Here is a 9,620-nt window from a genome sequence, read left to right on the forward strand (position 1 = left end):
TGGGCTCTTTTCAAACTTAGCCTCTTTCTTTCCTATATTTGTTTTGGCACTCCTATAAAACATATTCAGTATTCCTATTTGCCCTCCAATAGAAACATCACTATTCTGAAAAAGTGAACCTGATGCTTTTGTAAAAAAACAACTTCTCTACTTCATCTTGTAGACATTCACATCATGTACGACTGTGAGAACTTCATGTAGGAATAGAAGCTTCTCAAGTTCTCACACTGCAAGAAAGATGTAACACTCCTGCAAAATATGCTGATTGCTTGTGATTTTTTTACAGCAATATTTACTCATAATCTTCATGCCACTTAACTCTGGTGGTAAAAAGCAAAAAGGTTGTTCAAAACAAGGTGCTGATTAGGAACTGTGAAAGTTGCAGACACTAAAGTCACTTCCATAAATCAACCAGCCCAAATACAATAGATTTTGCCACATAGCTTGAATGTAGTCCAAAAGTAACTTGAAATAGAGGAGGCATTCATTATCATCACAAATAATCGACATGTACATGCAGAGGTTGTCCTTCCACGGCCTTCTGATTATGTGGCTGTCATGTCAGTTTCAGCATCCAAGAAGAAGTCAGGCATCAGGGGGTGACCTAAAGGGGAGTTGAACAATAACAGTAAGCCCAAGTAAGGGTGAACAGCACAAACAGGAATCCATTCTGAAGGCAACAGCACCTCAATTTACCAGTAAATGAACTACAGGTTGAAAGAAGACGAGCTGACATGTTTAGGTTCTGGTACATTTAAAATCAGACCCAGAAGCCTCTTACAAATTCAGTCAGAAACATCTGAAGATGAAGAAACACTATCTCACTATTTGGTAAATAGTAATACATGCGCTTGTGGTGCAGGTCTATTTTCTTTTTGCTAATGGGTTTAAAATATATATATATATATATATATTTATATAGGCATTGATTATTAGAGCCTCAGTGGACTATTATGTGCTTTCCCAGAATCCACATTCTCAAACGTGAGGCAAAGCATCTTTTGACTGAGTCAAAGGAATATATGCATATTCCCCATATGGCCTTCCTTCCTTCGCAAACTTCTCATTTTAAAGATCTCTTTTACCTGGTGCAATTGCATAGACATCAAAATCCTTAACGCCTTCTTCTCTCAGTAGAACTTCATCAATAATGAAGTTTCCAGTGAAAGTTTTCGGCTTTGTTAAAATGCAATATGCAGCATCTGCAATTATGTCAGTTTTTCTGCACTGCTTCTCTATTCCGGATCCTCCCAGCATATCCATAGCAGCTGTATGTATGGCTGGAAAATTCAGAGGACAGGAAATTACAAGTTTAACACTAATGACATCACATACTCATCTCTTTGGCAAGTGCATAAACTTTATTCTCCTCTCACATGAAAGTAAATCATGAGAAGACTAAACTGTGAAATACCATCAACCAGCGAAGAATGGTCAACCAGCAAACAATCCTCAAAGTGTAAAGATTCCCTTACTTGAAAAGTATTAAAGGAACCAAAAGAGGAATAAAGGGAAGAACTCCTTGTAATATTCATATTGTTCAATGCTTCTATCAATACTTTCCACACAAAGACTTCCTCTGGCTTTATTCAGGACATGAAAAACTAACAGGACAACTATCTTTCTCAAAGTGAATGTGCATCAGCAATTAACATTTTCTGCAGCCATTACCATACTGAAAATCTCAATTTTAGCCCCACAATAACTTGTGAGATAACAAAGTGACTCTAAGTTAAAGATGAGAAACCCAATAGCACAAACTCAAACTTTTCCTGGCTTATGCTCCTCTACTTTCACATTACAGCCAATTATTATTGTTCTAAATATAGCAAAACTATGGGCAAAGACTGATATGAAAAACCATCTACTGTCCTGCAATCTGCACATCCTTCCATCTATTTCATACAAAGTGCTGCTGGTTTTCCATTAATTGATACAGCATCTTCCACTTTGACCCTGCAGTACCCCTACTACTCATTCACACTCTTACATCCTTTTGGCAGGCTACCTCTTTCACTTTTAGTTAAATCGAGAGCTCGTAACATCTCACTATCAGCATATTTTCTTGTTTCAAGGAGCTGGATGAACCAATAGAACCATACTAGCACAGTGTCAATCTCCAGCATTGAAGCTGATCACATATATATGATGTTCTTTAAATTAAAAACTTTGTAATTGTAATGTAGATACTACAGAAGTCACCTCTCTCACTCTCTAAAGTAGTTAACTTTTGTTTTGGCAGATAAACCTTTCAAAACAACATTTTTCTTCCTAGACTGAACATTACAAACTTTTATACTTCAGAACATGAACAGTTGTCATCAAGGAAACACCGATACATACAAATTTTGAAAGCTCACTTGCTGCTTCTAATGCTTTCAAGACACTGGTCTCTTTGTTCAGCAGCTACCAAACCTTCAACAGCAGCCCTGGTCCTCACTGACCCATGGACAATAAACTGGAGCTAGTATAAGATGGGCACACCAAGTTATTTTTCTGCTATGCGGCCCTTCAGTGTGCTGTGACTTGCAAGAAGTGTTGGATGGTTGTGTGAAAAAGCAATTGATTTCCCACTCAGCCAAAACTTTTTTTTTTTTTACATCTACAGAGGTACATATCTTGTCAGCTTCATCTATTTCCTGGCAATCTAACTAGCTGGGGATTCTAAATATTGACATAAATGTCCAATACTACTCAGGGATGGTGTGCAAACCAAAGTTTGAGTCATGTTGAAAGGAGCAGTGACAAGACAGGAGAAAAAGCAGAATGTGCTCAGGCTGAAGGCAAGTTTAAGTGAAAACAGGAAGGCAACAGTGAGAACTAGGAAAGAAAGCCAATACCCACACAACATCTTTGATCACAAAAAAATACACAGAAGTGCTCGGTGTTCTGAATCAGTCCTAAATAAGACCACCTGTATAGGACAAAACACAACAATTCAAAATAATCACCTGTTTTAGGCCATAAAGCATTGACAGCAACTTCTCGTTTAAATTCTTCTGCCATTCCAAGACACACATGGACATGCCATATTTACAAATTGTGTAGGCTACAAAAAGCACACAAAAATCCCATATTTAGTAGGATACATATTTAGTCTACACATAGAATTTTACTTTTGAAGGATGTAAGTCACGGAAAAATCAACTTTCTGGGGTCAAAGCATCATCTTCCTAGAGTACAGAAACTCTCCCAGCTCCTACCACCCCCTTCAGATACAAACTGACCCTTTTACATGAGTATTGAATTGGGGAGGGAAAAAAAAAAGGAAAAAAGCACGTTGTAAATCCTTTTTGTATACTCTGAGAAGAGGATGTTGCAGAGAAGGAACATGGACTTGCAAGAGGAGTTTAACCATGTTCCAAGTGTTGAAGTTTAAAAGATAATCCACAGGTTTAAGATGAGCAACATATGTTCTAGCCCAAAGACGCAATTGGGGCCTCCTTCACTCCTCAAAGATAATTTCTATTTAAAAAGACAGCAATGAGCTTTATCGCTATCAAATCAAATGTGGAAGCATAGAGAAAAAAAGATTTTGCCTTCCTATCTCTATTGGGAATAGAAAACATGGTGTAGTATTAAGAAATCCTATGAAAAACTCTTATCTCTTACCTGCAGAACCTTCTTGGAAATATAAAGGCCACGCTAGGGGCATGAGATTTGTACTGTGTTTTATCAGAAAACAATTTTCTTTCACCTTTTCTTTCAGTGCAAAACACTCTGAGGAACCATTCCTGTCAGTCTCTTGTGAGCACTAAAAACACAATATCTGGAATTCTTGGCTGGCGCTCCTGCACACGTCATTAGTTACTCACACATTTCTCAACACATAACAGCAAAGGCAATGGATGCTACTTACCACAGTGATTTTTGAACCACGTGGGTTTCATATTCAGAGGTGGGCTGAGGTTCAGGATATGGGGGTTCTTACTTTTCCGTAAGTGGGGAAGGCACGCTTTAGACCTGGAAGAGAGGAATCAAGCAAGACAGTCATCTCTTATTTTACAGAACATTTACCACTACAGCAGAGCAGTAGTTTCACTTTCACAAAGGTCCAATGGTGAGCTGAAACCCTTCCCTTGTAATCAAGTATTTAACTGATGAAAAGAACAGAAAAAAACCTGTCCTATCTCACTTATCTCAGGAATAGCATTCATGTCTAACAACTGGGCTGCATCCTCCAAGCTGTGCAGCAACTTCTACTAAAGCAGATATTCCAGATGTTCGGAAGCAATAGTCTCCTTGTAATAGTTCTGGAAAGGGAGTAAACCATGATGTGCTAACAAGCCAGATTACCAGTGTAGAGAATCATCTAGTCCCATATTTCTTACCTTCTGCTCACATATTTATCTCATTTTTAAAACCACATTTGAAAAATAATACAGTATATATGCGTTTAGTTATTATTACTCTCTGCACCAAGATCTCAGACAAACTGAGACAGCATTAAACATTTTGTCAAAATGGCTTTGCCTCAGCACTTACGTGAGGTAGGTTCCTCGTACGTTGACATCCATCATAAGATTGACCTTCTTGGTTTCTGTTTCCAAAGTGCCGGTCAAAGAAATGGCGCTTGCATTGTTCACCAAAATATCAATCCCTGGTTTTAAAGTAAGTCACCTCACATTAGCAGTGAAATAAGAAAAAACAGGAGTAAAGCAGGTTAGGCTATTCTTTCCTCTTCTTCTTCATTGAATAATCTGCTTGGTAGACTCCCCTGCCCCTCAGCATACCTCCAAATGTCTTCACAGCTTTCTCCACGGCGCTGATAATTTGCTCTTCTTGCCTCACATTAACGATGCATGGCAATGCCTTTCCTCCAGCTGCTTCAACTGCGTGATTAGAAAAAAGCACACTTAGAATTTGTCTCTCAGACTGCACAAACTGACTACTGAGATTTTCTCATTCAGTGAATGCATTAAAAATTACACCTTTCAAACTCTGACTCTTTCACATACTGCATAATGAATAGGGATGCCACAACAAAATCCTAACACTGAGAATGTACATGGCTCACCACACATTTTAATTAACATAACATTTTTACCTTTATGCACATGTGTATTCATTAACATCAAACTTCAATACCTCACAGAATTCCTGGGAGGCAGGAGAAGCACTTGGGCTCATTCTTTTAAAGCTGAATGGGAGCTAGGAGAGTCAGAGCAGTTTCCCACTCATACGCAAGAACTAAGCAATGACACACACACACAGCCCACAGTCTGAAGCCCACCCTGATTACAACTTACTCTCTTCTGCAGCTGTGTAGATAGTCCCAGATAGTTTAGGATGGGGCTCTGCTGTCTTGGCAGCGATCACAATGTTTGCACCATCCCTGGCAGCCTTCAGAGCAATGGCTTTGCCAATTCCCCGGCTCGCACCAGTGATGAAGAGCGTGCAGCCTGCTAGTTTCCTGAAGATGTGAAGGAGGTAGAGGGGAAACAAGAGGGGGAACAAAGCAAAATCTGGAACTCAGTGACTTCTTGCAGTCTTTGGGGACAAAAACAATCACTGCAGTCTTAGCAAGAGGCAACTGCCTTCAACATTTTACAAGGAAATCAGACCCAAAATACAGAATAAATGGATAAAGCTACAGAAAAGCCTTTCACCACCACTGAAGACTTTTTGTACAATAATCCAAGGCTGCCCACAACAGAACTGCTGCATTCTCCAAAAGCAGAAAAGGAGTGACCTCTAAAAACAACAAAACCAACCAATTCTAAAGTTTTGATACTCAGTGCAGCTCTCTGTAATTTAATTCTTTTGGCCCTCTGAACACAGAGGACCAGTAGCTCAACACGCTGTAAAGGCAAAGTCCAGGATCACAATCCCAATGCAGGGTGCCAAAGACAAGAGCCAAAAATCAGATTTTCAAAAATGACCATGATTTTCCTTAAGGCTTTCACAGTAAAACTCAGTTTGCAAGTAACTGCATTTAACCCAATAAATCCCCACAAGTCTGTCCAACCAACCAGCAGGCTGACACAGCTGTGCAAACGACTTGTGACTGAGCCCCTGTGTACAAAGGTGTCACACAGAGTGGAAGCACCAGTGAGATAAAAAGGAACTGGGAATATTGCATGAGCATTTCAGCACAGTGTGAGGAGAACCAAAGTTCACCTGCAGCTGAGACTTGCAAGGGAAGCCAGTGGCAACTTGTTTATCTGCTATAATGTGGGTAGGAAGAGCATGAACAAGGAAAAGGCGTTGCTGAGTGGCATGGGTGATTCAGTGAGAGCAGACACTGGTAGTGCCTTGCTTAGGAACATGGTTTACCAGGACATGAGAAACTAGCCATAGATGAGAGGTAATCTTAGAACTTGGAAGGTTGGAAAAGACAATATAGTCCAACCTTCAACCCATCCCCACTATGGCCACTAAACCATGTCCTTCAGTGCCACATCTAAACCCTTCCTGAACATCACCAGGGATGGTGACTTCACCACTTCCCTGGGCAGCATGTTCCAATGCATCATCAATCTCAGTAGGTAAAATCAAGCCTGGTGAACCTGATTGACTTCTGTGATAGAATGAAAGGATTTGAGGCCAAAGTGATAACAGCTGACACCATTCACATTAGCAAGGCTTTCATTACCATCTCTCAAAATACTTTTGTATCCAAGTAAATACATAATAGTCTGGATGGTTGAACAGCCTAAGGGGTAAGAGAAATGTTAACTGGACAGGTTCAGGGAGTTAGAATCATGCAGGTGGGCTCCTTTTGCAGCAGGCACGGCTGCAACCAGGGCAGCCCACAGGCTGCACCGTGGGCGCTTTCTGCACTCGTACAGGATCTCATGACTACTGCTTGCAACACACGGGAACGAATAAGGTCAACGTATGTCCCCGTTCATTAGCAGCGCAGAAATAACGCCGCAGCAGTCACTCAATTCAGATTCCACAGCACACCCACAGCCGCACTTTGCCCTCCGGACGTGCACACAGCTCGGCCCGTGAGCAAACAGCACCGAGCGGGACTCCGGGTCCGACCCAGCCGCTCCGGGGTCACCGTGCCCGGCCGCGGCCTCCACCCCGCGTCCCATCGCCCTCAAGGGGCTGCGGAGCACGCGTCTGTCCCTCCGCCCGGCCCCGGCCCCGGCCCCGGCCCCGGCCCCTACCCCGGCCCTGGCCCCGGCCCGAGCTCTGCCCCGGCAGCTCCTGTGGCTCGGAGCTCGCGGCCCCGCCGAAGGAAGGAGGAAAGCCCAGGTCGCCTTACCCAGTGTTGGGCAGCTTGGCGGCACGGCTATGGGGCGGCTGTCGGCTCGGCACGGGACGCGCTCCCCGCTCACACCGCCCTCCGTGCAGCCGCGGCCCGGGGAGCCGGGCGGAGCCAGGGCCAAGCGGGGCGGGATGAGGGGCGGGTGATGGAAGTATCGGGATGAGTTCCCTGCGGGAGTACACCTCGTTCAACCAAGCCAAAGCCTTGCACGTTTTCACTGGCAAAATTAAAATCGCATCTGAGATCTCTCCTCAAGGAAAGGACTGAATGACCAAACTGAAGTGACAACTGAAACGATTTATTATTGAAACAACCTGTCCTTATAACTATCTGTCTATCCACTACCACCTTGGGCCACTATGCGGGCGCCGACATGACCCCACTGTAGGGTGCTCACTCATCATCTTCATCATAGTTATCTTCATCGGTGCGCAGCCAGCAGCCTTCCTCTACCCAGACAGAGCTGGTGAAAGGTGGGCGCTGCGGGTCCTCCGAAGGCTCCCACTCCTCTGGCATCACCGTGACTTCATGCTGTATGTTCACCGTGAGCGATAAGGAGTGGAAAAGCAGGCCGGCCTCAGGAGCACACTGCTCTTGCTCTCTTGGGCGCCAGGGAAGTTCCTGCAGTGCTGGGTTGCGTGGCAAGCTGTCTCCCATGTAAGATGAAGCGGTGAACGACAAGGAAGTAGAAATGTCTCCAGGGCTCCAGCCGCTGTTTGGTGGCAGCAGGGACGGGTCCAGAGGCTGGTTCATTCCCCAAGCTGCTGCAGCACGCATTGGCCGGCTGTGAGAGGCTCGAGCTCGGCGTCGGCTGCAGTTTCTCCTTCGGCGCTTGGGAGGCCGGGGTCCCCTGGCTGCAGCCGCCTGGGTGCCGGCTGCCGGACCCGTTGCCTGCAGGCAGCCCCTGCGGGAGCAGGAGCAGCAGCAGCAGCAGGAGCAGCAGCAGGGGCCCGTCTCGGCTCTCCTTCTCCGGGCAGATCTCGGCCTGCGCTGCTCGAGGAGCCGAGAGCTCTCTCCTCCGAAGTCTGGGTTCCAGTTGACGAGAGGCTGCAAAAGGCAAAGGAGAAGAGTCAGTTGTTATCACCTTGCGCTTGAAAGACAGCAAGGTACAGGAGATTTTCAATTGCTAAAGACGGACATGGGAGTGAGCAGCATCACGAGCCGATCCTTGACCACCTCTTGCAGGGTAGGAGCGTCTTTGCTCAGTCCAATTGAAGTTTGTCCTTGCAGACATTTCTGCGACAAAGCGGTTTTCGCTGTGCCACTCGGCAAGTGAAATCCTTCTGAACACCCTGGGGGTTCTGATGGGGTGTCATTGTGATGGCACGTGTTTGTGATGGGGGCTTCGGCCACTCCCAACATGGAGTCACAATGATCACCCCAAGGTGATGCCCAGCCCTTTTCACCAGAGCTGTGCTCTGTCCTTTCATCCCCATCTTGTCTCAATGCAGTGCTGCTTATAAATCAGATTATAAATCAGATATAATTCCATGGGCTTTTCTGAACTCTCATGATCTGCAAACAAGAAGAGAGCAAGAGTTTCTACTGCTTTGTCCAGTATTTAATGAAATGTTCATCTCTGATCTGTGGTTTCATCTCAGTTTAAAGCTGGTTCTTTTTTTGCCTGTTTAAATGTACAAAGTATTTGTTGAGCGAGGGTCAAATCGCAGCTTTTACAATGTCGAGTTCTGGCCATGTTTTGGATCTGTGATATCCACATTTACTGCCATTCAAATCATTCCTCAGTTCCCTTCATCAAAACTTTGGAACAGAGCAATTAAACATGAGGCAAAGTGACAAAAAGCAAAACATAAAACACATACATAAAAATGTTATTCAACAAGTAAAGTAACTGTTATGGGTTAGCCCTCAGCTGTACCTTCAGAAATGGCCTGGAAAAGCACATTCTTTTTCAGTCAGTCAGCCTCCTTGATGATGATTCTCTTTCTTCTTATTTAGAGACTTAAAGCCATCCCTGTCTTTCCTCACATGGCTTCCTAACATTGCATCTGTGTTAGGAAAGCTGGGATTTAAATGTGATGCAGTATTTGAAATGAGGCTGGAAAAGGTGCTGCCTTCAAACCTTGGGAGGAAAGCATTACTAACAGAATATTGGCCTCTCATACCACGCATCTACAAAATACCCGTCCTCATTTTGACTTGACATGGTGTAAGCATGAATAAGATGTGGATCTCTAAGAGAAGACGTAACTAAATCCTGCTGCAATGCCCAGCAAGGAGAACATTTTTTCTGTAATGACTGTGTATAATGACTCAAAGAGAAGACATATAACAGTATTTCTTTATGTTTTGTGGATAATACTTCTTTTGGTTTTCACCTTTTCTGCAGATAGCAAACTGCCCTCTGTTACTGTGAGATGTATGCCACCTAACTGAACGT

At 44.0% G+C, this 9,620-nt stretch overlaps 1 pseudogene across 1 annotated transcript; it reads right to left on the bottom strand.

Annotated features, from left to right (window-relative positions):
• Positions 1–530: 530 nt before the first annotated feature.
• On the bottom strand, positions 531–7,735 carry LOC146760903 (hydroxysteroid dehydrogenase-like protein 2; annotated as a pseudogene). The gene is made up of 9 exons (XR_014945596.1): positions 7,617–7,735; positions 7,217–7,387; positions 5,250–5,413; positions 4,734–4,832; positions 4,486–4,600; positions 3,860–3,963; positions 2,952–3,049; positions 1,086–1,280; positions 531–604 (listed from the first exon to the last, which is right to left on the bottom strand). The product of XR_014945596.1 is annotated as a hydroxysteroid dehydrogenase-like protein 2 (transcript).
• Between the last annotated feature and the right edge of the window lie 1,885 nt (positions 7,736–9,620).

Source organism: Coturnix japonica, chromosome 4 (genome assembly GCF_054131305.1).
Source record: "Coturnix japonica strain WE chromosome 4, WE-NBRP24, whole genome shotgun sequence".
NCBI classification, from domain to species: domain Eukaryota; kingdom Metazoa; phylum Chordata; class Aves; order Galliformes; family Phasianidae; genus Coturnix; species Coturnix japonica.